The sequence below is a fragment of the Vigna umbellata genome, chromosome 8 (assembly GCF_029865625.1).
Source record: "Vigna umbellata cultivar VRB3 chromosome 8, Vumbellata_1.0, whole genome shotgun sequence".
Classification (NCBI taxonomy): domain Eukaryota; kingdom Viridiplantae; phylum Streptophyta; class Magnoliopsida; order Fabales; family Fabaceae; genus Vigna; species Vigna umbellata.
In genome coordinates this window covers 30,395,121-30,401,772 of record NC_142172.1, presented here as the reverse complement: position 1 = coordinate 30,401,772, position 6,652 = coordinate 30,395,121, and the positions used below count along the sequence as shown (strand labels likewise).

The window sequence follows — 6,652 nt, the reverse complement described above, 5'->3', positions numbered from 1 at the left end:
ATGTGTATAAAGATAAGTAATATTTTATTTTTTAAATTAAAGAGAAGATGAGTATTATGTTCTAACTTAAAAAATATATTTTTATTTTATTTTGGTTATTTATTTAGTTTTATTTTTTCTTACTGTATATTTTTTTATTCTCTTTTTCGACGTGTTTTTGTTCAAATGATAAATTATATTGCAGGAAACATAAACCTTGGTTTTATTAAATTATATTATTTTTATTAAGTTATATTATTTCAACTATGTATAATTGTTTTGTTATTTGACATTTACGTAATTATAATTTTTTTTTTCAAATTTGATATTGAAAAAAAAATGTGTATTCTTTGTATATCAAAATGCTAAGACACAAATACTATATCAATAAAAATGAGGACATGATTATGAATTTTTATGTGAAATACAAATACAATCAAACATATATCTACTCTATCCCGTTATCATCCTAAATCCACCATAATCTTAAAAAAAATATAAATGATTCAATATTGTCGAATAGAAAAATTGTGCACATTGTTTCTATGCTACTTTTTTTATTTGAACTTTATTTCTCAGTTCAGAACCATCAATTATCATTGTTGGGCCTATCGTCGAGGAGGTTCCATGTGGATTACACAAACACCGATAACATTGGAGGCAACTATATAATGAATCAACACCACTTTTTACCTAAAACCTTAAGACAATGGGTTAATGGGTCTTTCATCTTTATATATTGTTCTACTTTCTCATTTCTATCCAATGTGGGACTTGAACTCACACTTAGATACCCAACACTTTTAATGGAATTGTGAAGTGAATGTTAAATCAAAATGAATTCACACCTAATAACTTCATATTCTTGGTATGTTATGAAAATGATTGTGAATTGAATCCAGCGTTTAAAAATCCTATCATGGTTCATACAAGGCATAATAGAAAGAAGAATATATATATATTGTTTTCGTCGGATAGGGTCGATGCTTAGTTCGATGCTCCAATCAATCATACATGTTTGCGCACTTCTCTCTCAATTTCTTTCACTAATTAGTGCTGAAATGGTTTATATGCAAAAAATACTCTAACGTTCAAGTTAGATGTGTTTCTTAAAAAGGTCAATGAAAAATCAATCATTCAAAAGTACCTTACCTCAATATTAAACTTATACTTAAAGCTTACTAGAATCTCACTATGTCATATATATATATATATATATATATATATATATATATATATATTATATATATATATACTTGTGTTTCTATATATATATACTTGTGTTTCTCAAATTATTTTGACTGCTGTAATCATTACTCACAAAACAATAAAAACAAATTAGATTACTTGCAAAAAGAGAACTTAAATACCATAATCAATACAATTATTTATATATAGAAACACCAATTCAAAACATATTTCAGCCAAATGAACCATCCTATATTTCACAATCACACAATTCAATCTCATCACGTAACATAAATGTTTAAAATTTAAACTATAACTTCCCTTACTTGATATATAAGACCATCTTGACTCAAAATTATTATTAGATCTCTAAAACTCACAAAATACTCTAACTACTTACACAACCATTAATTCAAAGAATTTATCATATTATAATGATTACAATTAAACAAATATTCACTTTAAACAAATTTCGACATACATGCATTCTTTATAGCCATTTACACCTCAAAACACAAAAATACCTCTAAAAATATAACAAATGAACTTATTATTGGATAGAAATATATAGTTTTTTTTTTGTTATTCCACTAATGTACCTAATCATCGAACACAGTGAGTTAGAAACTTAAAGCGAAGAAGAAAAAAATTCTAAAGGTAATTTTAAAGAAATAAAGAGTTTTTATAAAATTAATTATTAAAAAACTAGTTATAATTCAATATTTTAATAATAAAATAATTGAATATCCTATTTTAAAAATTATATTACTATTCTTTACTCTCTTCTCTGTGTCCTTAAATTTTATCAGGAAATATTTTAAAACATGCAAGAAAAATACAAAAAGTTTTAGAGTTTAATACGCGTTTTCTTTATAATTTTTAAGTTATTATTTTTATAAAATTTAATAAAGTTATGAAGCCAAAAAATTTATAATTAACATAATTTATACTACAAATAGGAAGCCACAAAAAGTTGTCTGGTCCATTTCATTTTGAATTCTTTTATTTCTAATTTGCCAAAAAAAAAAGGGTTGAAATTAAGAGGATATCTGATCTACCTTGTCGGGAGAATAAATTGACAAGCAAAAATATTGTTCTTTCAATTCTTAGATTTCAACCAGCTCCTATCTTATTTAAAATTAAAAATATAAAATAAAATTATTCAACACATCAGAAAATATGACTTCGGATTTTATGTTATATTTTTCATATTGTTCTTTGTTATATTTTTAAAATACACTAATGTTAATATTTTAGAATATATTAATTTGTTTAATATATCTAAATTATTATATTTTAAAGATACAACAACAACAAAACATTAAAATTTAAAAGAAAAAAAATCCAAATTTGTAAAACAAACTATACACCACCCGGAAAAGATGCTATATATATTTTAAATCTTTATATTATCTTAATTATAATAAAAAAAGTACCAAATAAATGTGTTTGTTAAAAATATAACATGCATTTAATATTTATTAGATAAAAATATCACTAATGGTTGGAATTTCTATTAGTATATATAGATTTTTAGCACATTCATTTTCTAATAGAAAAATATTATTTTCTCTCTTCACTCTTTATTCCTTTACACCATATATATGTCTATAGAATACAATTATTTGTCTACCAATTATTTTTCATCACTGATTTTGGTCAAGTCGCTGAGTATTAGGTATGATGACAATTTTTTGGCATATATATGCGTCTTTTCTTAATGCATTATAAATATTTTATATTATTTTTTTGTCTTTATATCTTCAAACACCAAAATGAAGGATTAATAAATTCTTCACACCAATGACATATTTCTTTTAAAAAATGTTAAAATCATGAAATTATTGTGCCCTTTACTCCGAGACATCATTTAAACTTTAAGCTAGAAGATGTCTTTTAGCATATTCAAAGAAAATATAATATTTCCTCCTTTTACTTTGCAAATCAAACAAGGTGATGACACTTCTTTTACCAACCCTTCAAATTCAACTGATTTTTTTTAATAGTACACAATGTAAACCAAAACAATTTTTGGACAGAATGTATATTGTTTCATCTTATGAATTAAACAAAATTTAACCATTATCTTTGGTAAAATTAGTCAAAAGATAAGTGAAAAAGTTGAATTTAAAGTTGAAATTTAGGCTAAAAGTATTTTATAAAACTAGTTAAAAGCTGTAAAATGATGAATAAAAACATGAATAGTTATTAAATCAAACCTTAACATTAAATAATTATAAATTTATATTTTTTAATCTATATTTGAATATTTAATATAAATTAAATTTCAAATAATATTTGTATAACAATTAATTACTCGTTATAATTTAATATAGTTACCGTTCTCAATAAAAAATAATTATTTTATTAAAAATAAAATAAATTATTATATAATAAAAAAAATAATAACATAACTACAACATTAAATTAATAATTGAAAATAAAGTAACAGTAAAACTATAATCTGAAAATCATGATGATAAACAAGATTTACAAGTTTTCTATTATTATTTTAAAAATAGAAATATAAATTTTATATTATTTGATAAGATGAATAACTTAATAAATTAAGTTAAAACAATAAAAATAAACTTCATCTAACGCAAATAAAAAATGAAATAACTTGATTAATATTTTATCTTACAATTACATCAGATAAAACACTACTTAATAATCTATAGCTGGACCTCAACATTAGATAACAGAAATTAATATTTGAATAATAATGTATGACCTGGGTTGAGGGGAATAAATTAAACCCAGAAAAGGGAGATTGGAATCACAGAAAACAATTGGCTACTATGACTTCTCCTTTCATCCAGAACCAAGACTGGGACATGTCGCAGGAGCCCTCAGAAATTTTGTTCAATTCATTGCCAAGAAATGCTGTTCTTGATCCTATTCACGATTCACTTTCCTTCGATATGGTTGATTTCTCCACTGCACCACCACAAGAAAATCACAACCAGTTGATGCTCAAGACAGAAGAAGAACTGAAGAAGAAGGAGAGGTCGTACAAAGGTGTGAGGAAGAGACCATGGGGAAAATATGCAGCAGAGATAAGAGACACAACAAGGAATGGAACAAGGGTTTGGCTTGGAACCTTTGAGAGTGCAGAAGCTGCTGCTTTGGCTTATGACCAAGCTGCATTCTCCATGAGAGGCCACAATGCTGTGCTCAATTTTCCAGTCAAAAGGGTCAAAGAATCTTTGCAAGAGATCCAATACACCTGCTTCTCTGGTTCTTCTCCTGCTCTTGCACTCAAGGAGAGGCACTGCATCCTAAGAAAAGTGTCATCTCAAGCTAAAAAGTGTAAAGGGAAACACCCATCAGAGGATCCAACACCATCTTTGCTCGTGTTAGAGGATCTGGGAGTTGAATATTTAGAGCATCTATTAAGCATATCAGATCAAAGTGAAAGCCCTAGCTTCTTCGACTAAACCTGTGACTGTATTTTCCCTTTTCACAACATCAATTTCCAGCATGACCTGTGTATGTATTGTACTCTCTTTAGATGAACCTGAATCAATATCCTCTCTCCCGAACGAGTATATGCGGTTACATGTGCATCTAGGTTTCAAGAACTGCTATGAATCCATTCTTGCACCAACCATTGTCCATCATCATCCATGACAGGTTCATTTTCTTGACATTCCAGCTTCACAATTTTAGCAATATTTTCAAATAAAAGTTCTCAAGTTATGCTATATGGAAGAACTTTATGAGAAATTCTACGATATCCTAAAATATTCTGAGTTTTGGTACCGAGAAATTTTACTTTCCCTCTCTTATGTAGTATGATTAAACTCATTCAGTTTTTGAATTGATTCAAAGATCAATTTCACTAAAACTTTAGATATATCTAGGGGCCATACGTATAGCAACTCTAAAAGTTTATTACATTACTCGCTAAATGCTTATACCAACATAGTCTTGGATTGCTTTTATAGTCCAGAAGATTTATTCAGTAGTAGACAAGAATATCCATGCTAAAAGAAAATCAAAGATGTTACCTAATACAATCTGTAGGAGTGACACAAATCTGAAAACAAATCTGAAAACCATGTCCAACATATCAGTTTTACAAGATATCCATAATCCAACAAAATAAAAAAGACCTCTTCAGAAAATTTTTATTCCTCATCAAACTTATCTTGACATAAGTTTAACATCTTAGATAAAGGTTCTTCCTAAATATATAACATATTACCTCATATAAAACCACAGAACCTCACATATGATAAGATTTTAATCAGATAGTTGAGTAATTTACCAATGATTTGTTGCATATCTCACATCTGGCTTTTTTCAAATACGTCTTCATCTGTTGTAAGTCCAAGAAAGTGAGGATTTTAAAACCACAGTAAACAGAAAAGCTTTTCAATATATGGGCAACAACAAAAGTATAATTAAAAGGCAACAAATATAAAGAAAAGAGCTCAAATTCATTGAAAACATCAAATGTAACATATATATAGGAAACTTGACAGTCCTAAGCTACTTGAAGAAATTAAAATCTTGTTACAGAATAATACACATTTGAGATTAATCATTTCTGATAAACACTTCAACTAAACATGCCAGAAATACCAGTAAAGCATGAAATTATACAACACCTGCCAACAATATTCCTTTCATTGCACTTCCAAGAACATAAAATAACAAAACCCCAAACTTCACACAAAATGATTTGATTTGGCTATCCAGAGTTATAGCAAAGTACAACCTTAGTGTCCATAATGGACTAAATATCTTGTTTACCTTGTACAAATCTTAAAATGTTTTTTTTTATATTTAATTATTTGTGAAAACAGAAGACTGAAACAAACTGTTTTCTCAGATCAAACAGGCTGTAATGTAAATTGTCTGAAACTAAAAATGAGTAGCAAAGACATCACATTGAGGTGATATTAAATAAAAATTGAATAAAAGACATCAGTGCAATAGGAAAAAATTAAAGGGTGTTCATCTAAATTCACCATGAACAGGACTATTTGTGTATACATGTATCCAGAAAAACAAAATAGATCACAATTATTCATTGTACTTATCAACAGCAGTGTGGGGGTGATATACAACTTCACAAGATATGGAAGATGTTCAAGATGCAATGTCTACACTTTGTCTTGTTCTTATCCTGGTCTCATGATTTTGGAAGATTTTCAAGATGCAATATATTCAACTCATGCTGAATTTGGCTGCAATAAATTTATTGTTTTCCTATTAAAAACAATTCTTGTGCATGCTTCTTCTGGTCCCATTATATTAAGGAAAATAGGAATGAGGCGATAGGGTTGAACACCGTAAGATTATGATATATATTACACTAGCTTCCTGAATTAAACATTATCATATATACTAAGATTTTACTCAGAAATAAAAATGGTAAATATTTGAAGGAATTTATAAAAAATTAATAGACAACAGAAGAAAATTGAAGTTGATAATGTAAGTTTTAAACAATATAAGTTAAAAGCAACACAAG

General features: G+C 27.0%; 1 pseudogene; it reads left to right on the top strand.

Moving 5' to 3' along the window:
• The first annotated feature begins 3,842 nt into the window (after positions 1-3,842).
• Positions 3,843-5,211, top strand: LOC124847633 (ethylene-response factor C3 pseudogene; annotated as a pseudogene).
• Positions 5,212-6,652: the final 1,441 nt, after the last annotated feature.